The sequence below is a fragment of the Cervus canadensis genome, chromosome 28 (genome assembly GCF_019320065.1).
Source record: "Cervus canadensis isolate Bull #8, Minnesota chromosome 28, ASM1932006v1, whole genome shotgun sequence".
Lineage (NCBI taxonomy): Eukaryota > Metazoa > Chordata > Mammalia > Artiodactyla > Cervidae > Cervus > Cervus canadensis.
In genome coordinates, this window is record NC_057413.1 from 43,576,865 (window position 1) to 43,594,095 (window position 17,231).

The window sequence follows — 17,231 nt, forward strand, 5'->3', positions numbered from 1 at the left end:
TTGGGGCTAGCTCAACTGAGTCTAGAAAAATTACAGCAAAATTAGGGAGGTACCACTTTCCAGAGAATGAAGTAGAACTTAGATTTGGTTTACCTAGAAAATCAAACCAGGGGCTGTTCAGCTCAACTCCTAAATGTCAGTACAATTATACATCCATGAGACATTTACACTGGAGAGTAACAAACAGCGTCTATCCTTACCTCGTGGTTAGGAATGTGCCTGTGCATAGGTGCACAAACACACACAAAATCAAATACTTTCCAGCTCAATGGACGCTTTCACCCAATGGATGAAATGCATGAAATCAATACTGCTTTCTCGTTTAACGTAAAAAAAAAAAAAAAAAAAATCCACAGAAACTACTGAAAACCACTCACAGTTTCTTGTATTTTAATGTTGCTCCTAAGTTCTCATTAGGATGTGAACCCTATATTCTTACGCCAGTCCCCAGCGTGACTGCCAGGATGCCTTCTCCTGGGCAGAGGAAGTAATGTGCAGAGGTGAGCCAGCCTGCTCTGCAGACTCCCTCCTGGCCGCAGGGAGCAGGCATCTGCACACAGTGCAGCTTCATGGGGCAGCCTATTCACACTCTGGATCTCCCTGGAGGCTTCACCTCTGCCAAACAAGCATTAATCTTGGAGCAACTTGCCCCCTTCATTCTCCAAAGAGACCTGACAGTTCACAGGTTAATGAACAGACAAACTGACTCTTCTGAGTGTCACTCAATTCCACGGGGAACGTAATGTGCTACACACATTCTGGAATTCAAAAGAAGAGAAAGGCAAAAAATAACAGATTAACTGATAACGCTTTCCCATATTACGAACTATGTGCTCTGAAGGATGCAGCATATTAAGCGTATTAAATGAACAGATTTCAATTAGCAGATGACAGACTGGGCAAGGTTTTAGTAATATCTTTCCTCCGCTGTGTAAAACAACCTTCCATTTAGATGATGTAATTTTACTTCTCAGTTAATCGCTGTTCACTAATTTGGTAATTTCCTTACATTTCTCATCCCTCCAAGTTAACTGTATAATGTAAATGCCAATTAAAAAAAATTCACATTATAGAGGCTATATTTGGGGGTTCTGTATCATGAGCTATTTTCCCTCCTGTTTCTTCAAGCCTGAAACTCACCGCAATCCCTGTGCACCTCATTTAGCCATCTGCTCCTTGACATGAACTGATCGCTCATCTTCATAACCAACAGTAATGCCCTCTCTTGGACTGGCTGCTCTATGTTCCCATCCCCGCTGCAGGGAGACACCATTCTTCCAGTGTGGCGAGTCAGGGCAACTGCTGTGCTCACCATCGCCCTCTGGGCAAGCAGGAGGTTGGCTATGATCTGTTCTCTCCAGCCCTCAGGGCAGACAGAAGGTGCTGTTGACTTTACTGGGTTTGGGTAGGTGGATGGGGTTCACTTAAAATAAGTTCTAAATGGTCTGAGTGGAACAGATTGTGTTTTTCTTTACTGCTGGCAGTAACAATCTCTCTGGGCTTTCTGGAACGGAAGGGGTGTGTTAAGCCTGGCACCTTGGCCTGAATCTAATTTTATCCATTTCCTTAAACCCACAGGAACTCAACAAGCATAGCAGTTTCAACCGCACACGGTTGTGACAGTGAGTGCTGCTATCTGCAACCTTGGAGGGAATGTGGTTTGGTGGAATTTGATCAGATCACTTTCCTGTTCTCTAGGTCAAATCTTTCAAAGGAGAGATAGCTCTCCTAACACTGAGGAAATACAGGAGCAAGGGAGGGACTAATAGGGCCTTCCCCCAGTGGCAGTTCTTAAGGTTAACAGTTCAGGCTGACCTAAGGGGATGCACTAATGTTCCCTCCCTCTCTTTCTTTTTAAAACATTATATGGAACCAACCTCCAAGTTTAGATAACAGTCATTTCCCAAATTTTACCCTGGTGTAAATATCAGGAATGGGAGAAATTAAAGAACTTTCCCCTCTCTCACCCCCCAATTATAGGAAACTGAAATAAAAAACTGTACTGGCATACATTTTACAGCCTTAATGATAGTGTTTGTGATAACTAATAAGATAATATATATGATTGCAAAAGCATTGAGAGATGCCTCCAGATAAAAAAAGTTCTATATAAATGAAGATAATGTTATCTCTGCTGCATAATCCTGAGGTCAAATTAGCAATTCACCATTGTACATCACACTTTTTGATTAGCCTGTTATATGTAATGCTCATAACAAGTTTAATTATTCTAGTTCTATAATACTCTCTAAGTCTCCATAAAATTATAACCTAATTTACAAAAGTGGCATAAAGTCCTTACTCAAATACACATTAAAAAATGGTAACAAAGTCACAGCAAAGAAGCCATGCTCCTTTTCTCCAGCAAGGAATCATTTAGCTGAGGACTCTGTCCTTCACTGAAGATCTTGACTAGAAATAGCAAACAGGCTTTAACTAATCCCACAACTTCAGTTTCTGGTAGGGCAGCCTGGCGCTCTCCATTAAGAATTCAGGGGCCCTGTCCAGGAGCAACGTCCAGAGGGAGAAGGAGAAAGCACCATCAAGGTACCATCCTCTATCACAAGCAGATTTTCCTAATGGGGCTCACAATGGAACATCCTGCAGGCAGCAGTTACCACTATCCAAGCTATCGAAGACCCAAGGGCTGGAGATGGGAGACAGAGAGTCCTCTCTACTTTTTTTTTTTTTTAAAAACAAAACTTGCTTCTGGGTCATGACGCCTAACAAGAAGAAGTAGATCCTACATTTTCTGTCACAAAAGATTTTGAGTAAAAGGTAAAACTTAAGCTTAATTTTTTTCTTTCAACATCATCTCTCCAATGCACACTCAGACTCTGACTTAACCTGATGATAAGGGCAGTGGCAGCTAGTGACTTCATCAGTGTGCAGAAAGGAGAGCTGCTGAAAAATGTGACAGCTATCCTTTGTTCTCTCTGAGGTCCTCAACAGCAGCTCAGACAGTTGGAAGATAATTAAAACTTAAACAGGGCGGAGGAAGGCAGATATGCAACAGATTGGCCATTTCTGATGGAGATGAACACTGTCCACATGAGCGCTGGTGTTACAGTCTGTTTCCAACATTCTCCTCCCTTCCCTATGTTAGCTGTCTTCTAGTCCTACTCACAACGACTGGGGCCTCAACACAGTTCCAAACAGGATGCTTCAGTTCAGAAGTTTCTAGGAGCTATAATACTGTGGGTGAAGAGAGATTCTTCTTTGATAAAATTAAACCTAAACCCCTCCACGGATAGCACTCTAAAATTGAGAAGCAATACAGAGTTCTGAAGTACTACCTTTAGTGTTTAACAGAACCAGGTTTGTCGCCCAGCTCCGTCACTTAATTAGCTGTGTCACTATGGGAAAAAAAGCTTTAAACCTTTTGAATCACAGTCTCCTTCTCTATAAAATGGATTAATACACAAATCTTATATGATATTTAAATGAGATAAGTAGTTAAAGTATCTAGTGCAGGGTGTGGCAGAGTACAGTGTCATTAAACAGAAATGCAAAGAGTAGATGCTTGGAAGCAGAATTTCTTTTGGACTTCAAGACTACTGGGTGTCTGGGAGAGCATTCCTAACTATGGGTGTTAAAGCGGTGCATCCAGGCCCAAGGATGGACTTCAAGAGCACAGGCCGGGGCCAGTCCGTCCCTTTAGGGCCCCACAGTATAGATGTTATGGGCCATGGCAAGAATCTGCATTCCAAATGCAGATTACCTGGCTCTATGTCACTTCCTGCTTTAAGCCCCTAGCCTTTAAGAAAAGTCTATTTAAAACGTTCTTGACCTAAGTAAGCTCTGCATAAAGAAACAAGGGAAGTCTTCTGCCCATATTTGGTCCAGCTACCTGTGCCGACAGAAGAGTTTCTTTTTTTGTGCAAACTCTGGAAGTTTGGGGTTTTAATTTACCAAGAAAAATAGCACTTCTTACAAAGAGAAACCATAATACTGTGACCTAGAAAATTTTTGCCTTGGAGATTTCATTGTATTCCCTGCCTGTTCTGGGAAGGTACTACAAATTTCTATTCTTAATCTTCTTTCCATCATTTCTTGTCAGGACGCTACCATATTTCATTTCTAAGCCACAAACAACACATCTTTAACAAACTGAATACAAAAAGCAGCAACTTATACCCCTCACTTTAAACTGGTTGGAATCCTCGAGTCTTTTCTTTCTGTAGTCTTTAGCCTACTTGTGGTTACAGTTAATCCTTAACCTTTGCCTCTAGTTATATGATCACCTAACTTCTGAAGTGAGCAGATTCTACTACAAGATAAGATTGAATTCAGCAAAAAATATTTAAATGAGCTCCCAAGGGATAAACTAAAGCCAAACTCCATCAGAATTTTATTCTTTGATAAACAAAACTTGCTTCTCAAATTGAACTTTATATTCTTGGGTTAAACAAAGACTCTGGAGAAAACAAGAGGCAGCCTAAGGCTGGGATCCTTAACAACACAAGAAGGGACCCCTAACATTTTGGCTCTTCCTCTGAGGTCCCCATGGAGAATTCTGCAGTGGAAAACTGTCCTTTGCTGTGGCCAGAAGCAAGTCACCTGACAAGAACTTTAGCTACAGCATTTTCTAGGGACTCAGGACCATGTGGGTTTTTAATTCACCATTTCCACAATTTCCCACTTGACCTTTCCTTGCAAGGAGATATGAAGAATGTACATAAATAATTCTCCAGCCCAAGAAGCTGGTAACGTCTGTGGGTTTCCCCAGGATGATATTTTCTTCTAGTTCTAGGTACAGTGTTAACGCTCTTCTAATCAAACCCAGACCGGAGGGGAAAGTGACTTCAGGTCTTGTTGCTAAGGCAGCAAGTAGAAAACAGTTTACTGCCAGAATGACAAAAAGCTTCTAGAAAAAGCATGTTGCAACAGAACAGATTTGCTACTCTTAGAAAACCTTCCCTCTGGCTGATCTGTGGAGCTAAAGATTCTCCTCCACTGACTTCAGCAAAGGGTCCCAGCAGCATTTGCTTATTTGAGAGAGGAAGACTTACTGAAAGGTTAAGCACTCTGCAGAGTTAGCCTAAGCAGAGGCTACTGTCTTGGAGAACAGCCCTGATACTGTCTGACCGTTAGCCCTGCAGAGGGAGCAGTTATGTTCTAGCAACTCCACTACTCAACCTGAAGGGCAAACAAAACAAAAAGTCATTTTGTTTCCAGAGAAAATTGATGTTTTATAGAATCAAGCATGCAGAGCGGATAAGACTGGTGAATAACTACTAACACATCATAACCCAGTGCAACCCAAAACAGAAAGTCATTTCAACATCAGAGACACATATTCAAGCATTGTTTTTTATTTGGGGGAAGTGTGCACTTTGAACAGCAGGCTTTTCTTCCCACCTCTGTGTATGTAGAACCCAAAACCTGCCCATGATGCCTTCAATCTATGAAAACATATTTGAAATTAATATCACAAAAGAACTATAATATTTAGTTACATAAATCACATGAAAATGATATAACACGTAAATGTGTTTAATTTGTTTCTGCTTGCACATTTACTAGTTAATAGCCCCTGACAGGTATACTGGGTAAATCTGCTACTGATCAAGATTAAACAAACACTAGAAACAAGAAATTCTGCTAAACACTGTTTGGAATGGACCAGAAAGACAGGATATAAACCTTCATCTAGAGAAGTTCATAGTGCAGTTTAGAAGGTAACACTAAAACCCATCAAACTGTATGATTTTTGACAGGATTAAGCTGAAAGAATGATCTACGTGCTAGTCAGAGCTTCACAATGCATTAGATATAAATTCAGGGGCAAATTCCTTAATTTCTCCCAGTCTCAGGCTCCATATTGGGAGCAATGGTAAGTAGAAAGACATAAGAGCCACTGACCTATTCACACATAGTAGCCTAATCTTAAAATAGCTAATTTAGCAGCATGAACTCTAAAAGTCCTTCCTGCAAACAAAACAAAACAAACATAGCTAAAAGAGAAATAATCCCTTCCCCGCAACACACACACACAACTACTGTCTTATCCAACAAATATCAATATTAACTGAGCATGTGCCAGCTACTCCTGCTGGGTGCTGAGATACGGGATTGGATACTATAGGTAAAATCTATTCCCCATGGAATTTACATTTCAGGTCAGGAGACAGACAACAAATGAAAAAAATCAAACAATTAGCCACTGGTTGGTAAGTGATCTATTGATATTTAGCATTGAACTTCATAGACAAACTTGCTAAACTGGAAGGATAAACAGTTATATTAACAAAAACCTCTCCCTTAAGGAACAGAAGAAGAGTCAAAAGGGAAGTCATGACTAGCTCTGCCTGAGAACATGGATATACTGTAAATGAGTGTATTGTACATATTTAGCAGGATATAGGCAAACATCTAATTAAGTAGGTTTCTTAGGATCTGGAAAGAGGAACTGATTTGAATTCCATGGGAAGAAATGCCTTATTTATTTCATGGCTTAGTTTTCTTTTTATTGCTTTTTTTCCCCCCCAGAGAATTAGCTCTGCAAATTTTCAAGGGATTACAGAAAGACAAGATGGCAAGTGAAAGATATAAAACAAAAAGTGAATGAGAGAGAGAGGTATGGAGGGAAGAAAGAAGGGAGGAAGAGAAGAGGGATAAAGGGAGGAACAAGCGGAGAGAGGAGCAAGGGGAGAGAAAGATCATGAATATGCATAAACCAACCCCTTCTCTGTCTCTGTTATGTGCTGTGAACAAATTCTCAAGTGGGAATACTGCTAACCAATTTTACTACTCAATGAAACATTTGAAACCAATACAAAGCATATTTTAAGAAAGAGAACTGAATTACCAAAAGTTCAATATTTGCATTTTTTCATTAACTTTTCCTCTAGACTAAGATGCTGGGAGCAGGAGAGAGAATTTCACCAGTTTTATCTTTAAAATGGCTGCATTATCTTTTTCAGTTTATCCAGTAGGCTGTGCATTTCCACGAATGTAGACAAATGAGTCTAATGGAATTGTGCACTAGAGAAAAAGTAGAAGAAAATTAAATTTGTTAGTTTCCCTATGAATCTGTAAGAACTCATTTGGTAGCTATGACCTACAGCAAGCCTGCTTTAGGATCGTGATGGGTAAGGGAAGTTTCTCTCTCTTTTTTAAACCTAAGACTACGGTGGGGATATGCCACTTACTGTAACTTATAATTTGAAGGGCTGGAGGAACCTGTTTTTTTTTTTTCCTTTTAGAGTAGAAGATTAAATACACAAGGGAGAGAGGCAAACAAAAAGAGAAAGAATTTGCCTCTCCCAGAGAAAAAAATCTAAGAATCCTTCTAAAAATGTAAACATCTGACATACTGAGAAATAAGACAGGAATTGCCTAAGACGGTCAGAATGATGGAAGTAAAAACTGAGCCCCAAGTCAAGAGAATAATTAAAGAGAGCACAGGGAGTGCGGAAGGCACAGACCCTCACTCCGGACGCCTGAGAAACTAGCCCTGGAATTAGAGTAAAAGCTATCAGCCTCAGAACACATCCCATGCGCTAGGCCTTGCATGCATTATTTCAATTCACAGAAAACTCATACCCTACACACTTATACAATCAGGCTGGAGATTTCAAAGCTCAACAGAACACACATCCACCAAAGTCTCTGTATTCTTTATGAGCTATGCAAAGAAACCTGTGTTCCAGGCACTAACAGGTCCTAACAGAGAACTAACTGAGATGTATTTGGAGAAAACAAGCTCAACCCAGAAAAGCCACACACTTGCCACCTACTATTCCCACACTGCTTCGATGCTCACAGAAAATTTCAGGGACCCTCCTTTGCCCTTTGGGAAATTCTGGACCTTTACCTAGAGAATCAGGGAAAGAAAAAAAAAAATCCACAGATTTACATAATTCAGGTATCAGTATTACTACTTACAAAGCTAACAACCAGAGGCAGAGCAGTCAAAGTAAACAAAGAGAATATTACAGAAAACTTGAAAAGACCACTCACACCAACAGCACAGGAGAAGCGAATGATAATAGGAGACAGAGAAGCACTTTTGTCCTGGGCACCAAAACTGGTGTAGTATGTTGTCTCTGGTTTGTTAAAGCCGGAAGCGCATGGTTGACTACACGGCAGAAGACTGTGCACTCCAGCTTCCTAAGAGCCTGAAGGAATACTAATTGCAGCACTAAGAGACTTTTGTTGTTAAAATCTGCAAAGTGTTAGAACTTTAACACAAGCAAAACAGAAAACAAAAGAGCAAGATGCTCCAAGTGGTGCTACTGGCGAACTACAGAGCCTGCAGCTTGTCACAGGGGCTGACACATACGGACACCTTCAAAGCTGATGATTTGCCAGTCATTTTAAAAGACATTTCCCTGTACTCATGCCTCTTGTGTTAGGAGTCCTATGCACTAATGAAGTTTTGAAGCCTGTCCCAAACCATATTTCTACTGGATTAAGCAAGCAGGTTGGGAAGTTGAGTAGTTTGGCAAGGATTTTTTTTTTCTCCCTTCCCAAAGCTTCTTAAGAGTTCAACCATTCATGACCTAGACTTTACTGGTACAGCATTAGTGTTAAGTCTGTGATCAGAAAGAAAATGTCAATCTTTACACTTGGCTCAGAAGTTCAAGGAAAGAAAAACTTATGAGTGCAATGAACATAAGGTAAAAGTACACTTGGTAAGAGAGAATTTATTTTATAACAGACAAGAGGATTCTATTATATGACTAACAGTCACTGCTACTGCTGTGGTGTTTGGAATTCTCATTAAAATAAAACAAAACTGGCTTAACTGTTTCTTTTCTTTTAAATTTTTAAAAGAAATTTTTACCCATCAGTTCAGATCAGTCACTCAGTCGTGTCCAACTCTGCGACCCCATGGACTGCAGCACGCCAGGCCTCCCTGTCCATCAACAACTCCCGGCGCTTACTCAAACTCATGTCCATCGAGTCGGTGATGCCATCCAACCATCTCATCCTCTGTCGTTCCCTTCTCCTCCCGCCTTCAATCTTTCCCAGCATCAGGGTCTTTTCAAAGGAGTCAGTTCTTCACATCAGGTGATCAAAGTATTGCAGTTTCAGCTTCAGTCCTTCCAATGAATTCCTTTAGGACTGGACTGGTTGGATCTCCTTGCAGTCCAAGGGACTCTCAAGAGTCTTCTCTAACACCACAGTTCAAAAGCATCAACTCTTTGGCACTCAGTTTTCTTTATAGTCCAGCTCACATCCATCCATACATGAGTACTGGAAAAACTATAGCTTTGACTACACAGAACTTTGTTGGCAAAGTAATGTCTCTGCTTTTTAATATGCTGTCTAGGTTGGTCAGAGCTTTTCTTCCAAAGAGCAGGTGTCTTTTAATTTCATGGCTGCAGTCACCATCTGCAATGATTTCAGAGCCCCCCAAAATCTTCTCACTGTTTCCACTATTTCCTCATCTATTTGCCATGAAGTGATGGGACCGGATGCCATGATCTTAGTTTTCTGAATGTTGAGCTTCAAGCCAACCTTTTCACTCCCCTCTTTCACTTTCATCAAGAGGCTCTTTAGTCCTTCTTTGTTTTCTGCCATAAGGGTGGTGTCATCTGTGTATCTGAGGTTACTGATATTTCTCCTGGCAATCTTGATCCCAGCTTGTGCTTCATCCAGCCTGGCATTTCGCATGATGTACTCTGCATATAAGTTAAATAAGCAGGGTGACAATATACAGCCTTGACATACTCCTTTCCCAATTTGGAACTAGTCTGCTGTTTCATGTCCAGTTCTGTTGCTTCTTGACCTGCATACAGATTTCTCAGAAGGCAGGTCAGGTGGTCTGGTATTCCTATTTCTTTCAGAATTTTCCACAGTTTGTTGTGATTCACGCAGTCAAAGGCTTTGGCATAGTCAATAAAGCAGAAGTAGATATTTTTCTGGAACTCTCGTGCTTTTTCGAAGATCCAGCGGATGTTGCCAAGTTTATCTCTGGTTCCTCTGCCTTTTCTAAATCCAGCTTGAACATCTGGAAGTTCACGGTTCACATACTGTTGAAGACTGGCTTGGAAAATTTCGATCATTACTTCGCTAGCATGTGAGATGAGTGCAATTGTGCGGCAGTCTGAACATTCTTTGGCATTGCCTTTCTTTGGGATTGGAATGAAAACTGACCTTTTCCAGTCCTGTGGCCACTGCTGAGTTTCCCAAATTTGCTGGCATACTGAGTGCAGCACCTTCACAGCATCATCTTTTAGGATTTGAAATAGCTCAACTGAAAAAAAAAAAATCATGTCTTGCTCTGGAAACGTACAGATTTTCTCTGGTTCCCTAACATAATGAAATTTCATGATGCCATGGTATGGGTCTATTATCTTTAACTGGGTCGGGTACTCAGAAGGCCTTCACAATCTGGAAATCCATCTACTTCAGTTTTGGTAAATATTCTTAAATTACTGACTTTTCCCCCTGAATTTTTAAAAATCTCTCTTTATGAAACTCCTAGTTTTGAATATTGGCCCTCCTTATCTTTACCTGTACTTTTTTTTTATACTTCCTCTATTTATCTTTATTTCTTTTAACTCCATATAAGTCTACCTTTTGTTCTAATATAAACATTTCACTCCTGGGTATATATTTGAAAAAAGTGAAAACACTAATTTGAAAAAATACATGCACCCCAAAGTTCATAGAAGCATCACTTACAAATTGCCAAGACACAGAAGCAACCTGTGTGTCCATCAACAGATGGGTGAATAAAGAAGACATGATACATATATACACACACATTCATACAATGGAATACTGCTGCTGCTAAGTCACTTCAGTCATACTACTTAGTCACAAAAAAGAATGTAAATTTCCCATTTGTGACAACATGAATGGAGCCGGAGGGTACTATGCTGAGTGAAGTAAGTCAGAGGAAGACAAATGCTATATGATATCACTTACATGTAGAATCTAAAAAGCAGCAATAAACTAGTCAATATAAACAAACAGAAACAGATTCTCAGTATTGAGAACAAACTAGTAGTTACCAGTGGGAAGAGAGGGGGAGGGAGGGGCAAGATAGAGGTAGGGAATTAAGTGGTACAAACTATGTATAAAATAAATAAGCTACAAGGATATATTGTACAACACAGGGAATATAGCCAGTATTTTACAGTAACTATAATTGGAATATCACCTTTGAAAATTGTGAATCAATTTTTGGACACCCATAACTTATATTCTACATCAATAACTCCCCTCCATACACAAACTATATAAAAATTCCTAACTTGGAGGGCAGGAATTAATATCTCCATTTTATGGTTGAAACTGAAATTTAGAGGACTTTAGTGCATTAATCAACTGTGTTGCTTACCCCACCAAGTAACATATTAGTTTATGGTTTCTTATTGGTGCCAAAACCCAGGAATTAGGGGAAGGAGTGCAATGTATTGAAAAAGGATGCTTTTACTGGTATGAAAAACATTCAGGTCAAATTAGTAAAACGTGAAAGTGAAGTTGCTCAGTCATGTCCAACTCTGAGACCCTATGGACTGTAGCCTACCACGCTCCTCCGTCCATAGAATTTTCCAGGCAAGAGTACTGAAGTGGGTTGCCATTTCCTTCTCCAGGGGATCTGCCCGACCCAGGGATCTAACCTGGGTCTCCCACATTGCAGGCAGACACTTCACAATCTGAGCCACCCCAGGTCAAATTAATGGAATAGCAATTCACATAGTAAGAATCAGGTTGTATCAAGCAGTCAGTCAATATTTCAGAGTAGGCACAGTTAACATTGGTAGTGATGGGGTGGGCAGCTATCAACATGCTATGATGGGTGGGGAACCAAAGATCTTCCTGCCCAAAGAGGCTTCTTCTCCCATCCTTTCTGAAAAATCCTCTTGGAGTCACTTGTATTGTCATCGTCTCCAGGTGGATCGGAGGCCAAGCAGTATCCCAGCTGCTCTCTATACTGTTTGAGTCCTGCAGTCATTGAGTTCAGTAGACGTGGAGTCACTAAGAACTGGTTCCCTCGGTGCTCTTGCTGAATGCAGCCTTTCTTAGAATTGACCATGTGCTAGCTCTGCTCTCTGTGAAGCATGAGGAGGTGACCACAGGAGGGTTTTAAGTCATTTAAAGTAGGGCAGGAGGTGTCTGAAGCAAGGTCCTGGAGCAACACCCCGCTGTGTGCGGCAGAAGGCAAGCAGGACATGGTGGCTGTCTTTATCATTTTTTTTTTTGGTAATTTTGTTCTACTTTATGGAAGAGCTCCTCAGCTTTATCATTTGTGCACTCTACCAAGCTTTCCATTTCTGCTTTAGTATTTTAAATTTCCAAATGTATTTCATATTTTTCAAATGCTCCTTTTTTATGGCTTCTTCTTGGTCTAAGATTGCTAGATTTACTCTAATCTCTCTGAAGATAGCAATAATTTTTTAAACGATTTCATCTCCCTGTATAGTCTTTTTCCTATTTGTTTTAGTCTTCATGTTTCTTATTAGTTTCCTCGAATGTCTAGTTGCCAAGGAGGTTGTCAGGAAGGAACCCAGACATATAAAAGGAAATTCTGAAGATATAGTTGCCTGAATGGGTCAACAGTCAGTAAAACCTCACTTTCACTTTCAGATTCTTTAGTTCTTCTCTCTTGGACTGATCACTATTCTAGAAAGATGTTTCTAATCATATGCATGGAAGATATGGGCTTGACTACCAGAGTTTCAGAGTGATGAAAAAGGAAAGCATATTTGCCTGTGTGTGTGGCAGGGGAGGTATTACTGAAAGGTGGAGTCTAAGCCTCAGACCGCCTCAGCTTCCTACAGGATGATCTTTCTACTTGTGCACAGTTCCCCAGTTTAGAGACCTTCTGTTTTACCTTCATCAAAGAAAAAATTTCCAAAGTCAGAAAGAGAAAGACAATACTATATGATCTCACTTATTTAAAAACAGATTAGAATGATAGTTGCCAGGGGCTGGGAAGTGAGAGAAATGGGGAGATGTTGGTCAACTGGTACAAATTTCCAGTGATAAGCTCTGGGGATCTAATATACAGCATAGAGACTACAGCTAACAACTGTATTATATACTTGAAAGTTGCTAATAGACTAGATCTTAAGTGTTCTCACCATTAAAAAAAAAAAAAGATACTTCTCTGAGGTGATGGAAATGTTAAATAAACATATTATGGTAATGGCAGGTAAGGTATGGTACCTTACAATATTAAGGTATGGTAATCCTTTCACAACATATCTATGTCAAATCTCCATGTTATGACCTAAGAGGGAAAACAACGTGAAAAAGAACAGATACCATGTTTGTGTATAACTGAATCGCTTTGCTGTGTACCTGAAACAACACAACATTGTTAGTCAACTCTGTTGTTGTTGTTTAGCCACTAAATTGTGTCCAAGTCTTTGCAACCCCATCGGCTGTAGCCCCACCAGGCTCCCCTGTCCATGGGATTTCTCAGGCAAGAATACTGGAGTGGGTGGCCATTTCCTTCTCAAGGGGATCTTTCCAACCCAGGGATCGAACCTGCATCTCTTGTTTGGCAGGCAGATTCTTTACCACTAAATCACCAGGGAAGCCCTAATCAACTATACTACAATATAAAATAAAAAGTATTTTTTTAAATCACCACGTTATGTATTATCATGTTTAGCCTACACAATGTTTTATGTCACTTTTATCTTAACAGAATTGGAAAAAAGAGAAGAAATAAATCTTCCAGTTTTCTATCAGAGTGGGAGAGAAGCGGTCAAAGTTGAATGAAGTGGGGAAGAGAAGCCAGAGCTCTTAATTGTTCCATAAGCACACAGTTAACGAATTCTCCTCATTTTAGCCCCTTCCTACCTACCTCCTCCATCATAGCGTCAAAGGTGCCTGGTGCCCCTAATTTCTAAGCCACTGAGGATTTAGTAGTTTAGGATTCAGTTTTCTTTTTTAATTTACGTTATTTATTTATGGCTGTGCTGGGTCTTTGATGCTGTGTGGGCTTTTCTCTAATTGTGGTGAGTGGGGGCTACTCTCTAGTCGCAGTGCATGGGCTTCTCATTTCAGCGGCTTCTCTTGTTGCAGAGCATGGGCTCTAGGATGCTCGGGCTTCAGTAGCTGTGGCTCCCTGACTCCAGAGCATGGCTCAACAGTTGTGGCTCATGGGCTTAGCCGCTCCATGGCATGTGCAATCCTCCCAGACTGGAGATCAAAACCCCTGACTGATACATTGGCAGGCAGACTCTTCACCACTGAGCCACCAGGGAAGCCCTGGACTCAGTCTTGAGCCTGTTAAGTCATTAACCATTTGCTCATCTGCTTTACAGCTTCTTCCGTGTTTTTAATCTCCTCTTCCCTTTTTTTTATCCTTGTAGATTAATACTTTAAAAAATTTCTTTACTGTCATTCTAGTAGAATCTTGTTCTGATGGATGTGAGAGTCAATGTGTGTTCATTAGCCATCATTATCTGAAAGCTTAAGTATAATATTTTTCACCAAAGTGTATCCATGCCTGTAATTATTCCTATAAGGATAGAGGTTTCAATCACGGATCTTTGCTGGACTTACTCAGAGACCTTGGGTCTTCCAAACTGCTACGACCACAAGGGTAAACCTTTAAATTGGTCTGGTACTTAGGACAATAACACAAGAGATAATAACCATTCTTCCTCATCTCCTTCCCTGTCTTTAGCCTGAGGGCTACAACACTTTATTCTTATTCTTTCTTGTCTTGAAATAACATTGTCACCTTGTAGCTGCTCCTCCATCCCCTCCCATTCCTTGTCCTATTCCTTCTACCACATCTTCAAATGGTTGCCTCAGATTACTTAGCTATTTTATCTTCTGAACTGGTTTTTCACTAATTAAATGTCCAAACAGGGATATGTCCAGACAGTCACATAAATTATCACCATTCTGCAGAAAGATTCAAATCATTGAGTTATTGTGTTAGCCATAGTCTCCCTCTCTCAAAAACAAAGAAGGAGGTGTTAATTCCCACTGAGTAAAAATAAAATAATTCCGTTCATCCTCAAGCTGAAACAGCTGCACAGACAGTATTGGCTGCTCTGTTTATCTTAATAACTGTGGAAAAACACCATCTCCTCCCCTTCCCACCCTCTCCAGAACAATCACCATGCTCCACATGCAGATGGGCTGATTAAGACTCTCTGGAGCAGAGACAGGCTTGTCTGGTGCTCTTCCTGCACATTCGTGCTGCGCCCTTCCTCTGCTGCTGTCACAGGACCCAGTTGGTTCAGATAACAGCTGCTGCAGGGGACCTGATAGATAGATTCAGCTGTGGGTCGCCTGGAGGCTCCCTAAAGTCCCAGCCAGCCAGCTCAATTGAAGCAGAGCCATGGACGCAAGTGCCATAGTAAGAGAAAGTACATACTGTACATCCTCTTTAATCCTTGCAGTTATTGCAGCAGCAGCAAAAGGAGAAGGGGCAGAAGAACAAAGAAATACCTTACAGGAGTGGGGAGCGGGGTGGCCAAGAGTTCTAAACCAGACAACTGGAGCGCAAGACCCAGGTGTAACAGGAGGAAAGCTTTCAACAAGGCCCCATTCAACTGTACTGCTTATTCCAGGGAGCCCAAGAAAACGCTCAAGGTTTGGCTTGTTTTCATCCGGTGACTTAGGATTTAAAGGTAACAGGAAATAATTTCCAACTGACTGTGAACTTTTTGTGAAGATAAGGAAAGTTAAGCACACAGGATATCCAACCATCCCTGTTTGCCCAGGACTGTGCTGGTTTTACTACTGAAAGTCTCACAGTCCAAGAAGCGGCTCAGTCTCAGGCAAACCAGGACATATGTTCACCCTCCACCACCAACAGCTATTTCCCCTTCCAGGACTTTTGTGAACCTGGGCTGCATTCATTTTCTGCTCATCATTCTCTTTATCTTCCAGGGTCACTCCTACCACATACATGCTCTCCAGCCTCTATCACACACAGTCAAACAAACAAGGGCATGAAAAGGCCATTGTGTGTTGAACTCTCAGTGGAAAAGAGAACCCTGTCGTTCATTCAGAGTCCTCCCAGCTTCCTTTCTGGAGTCCCCATCAGAAGCACAAGTCTTCTAGCCACAGAGTGGATCAAAATGATCATGGCGGAAACTGAAAACATGGCTCATCTCAGTGCCTGGAGAAACAGTGCATCCCTCAGTATCTTTAAAATGCTAAACTCCAAAAATGAAGGAAGCCAAAGAAAACGCAATTACACAGAGGCTGATAATTCAGTGTGCAGATTACTCAGGCTTTCTTTTCTGCCCTCCCCTCCCTCTGGTCCCAGTCATTAGGCCATTTCACTGCTCATTAGCAGGGAGGAGGAGAAAGGAGCAGAGGGGGAAAGTCGAACTAGCCAATTTTTCTATTTATGAGCAGGTTTCTGAGGGAGGATGTTCAAACTGTTGGCTCCAGAGATTCTTCGGTAGGAAGAGAGGATGGGGAATTGGAGGCTGTGTCACTGTCTATCGATTTTAATCATTTGGTCTCTCTTAATTCCCAAACAGAACAAATGGTTGCTCCTCTATTTTCACTGAAAGCTAGCAAAAGTATAAATGTTAGACAAAAAGAAAAAAAAAATACTAGTTAAGCCACATAGGATCCCATCTTTAAAAAAAAAAAGTTCTTTGATAAACACCAGAGACAACTGGTAATACTGCCAATTTACAAAATAAATATAATTGGATGATTATGTATTACATTTTAGAAAATTTACAGCCTACATTAAAGTCCTTCAGTTCAGGTTAAACGTGAAATTCCAATTTGAGAAAGACACCAAAAAGGGCAATTCAGTTTTCAAAGTTAACTTCTCAAAGCCTCAGTTTCCTTATCCATAAAAGGGAAAATAACACGACCTAACTTTGGGGAGTTAAATGATACATGTATTAAGTGGTTGGTCAGTACCTGACGAGGCACATACTAAGTGCTCAGTAACTGGCATAATCGCTAGCGAATAGTAGGTACTTGATTTTATGATTATATTTGACATCATTAATTTAGCAATGTTTTAAATTGAGGAACTATTATATGCTGAATACTGTGAACCACTAGATATGGAAATAAATATGAACAAATCAATTCCTAAAAGGCCCACTGTTTTAATGCAGACAAGTTACTACAATATACATTAATAAATGTTATTTTACAAGTACTACACAAAATAGCATAATAGCACAAACGAATGCCACCTAATCCAGACTGGGAAGATTAGAGAAGGCTTCTTGGGTGTGGGGGCTTCCCTGGTGGCTCGGTCAGTAAAGAATCACCTATAATGCAGGAGACCTCAGATGTGATGCTGAGTGCTGAAATAT

The 17,231-nt window shown here is 40.6% G+C and overlaps 1 protein-coding gene across 3 annotated transcripts in view; it reads right to left on the bottom strand.

The window, feature by feature from the left end:
• Positions 1–17,231, bottom strand: part of BTBD9 (BTB domain containing 9) — a 402,401-nt gene that overhangs the window by 142,737 nt on the left and 242,433 nt on the right. The window lies entirely within an intron of this gene.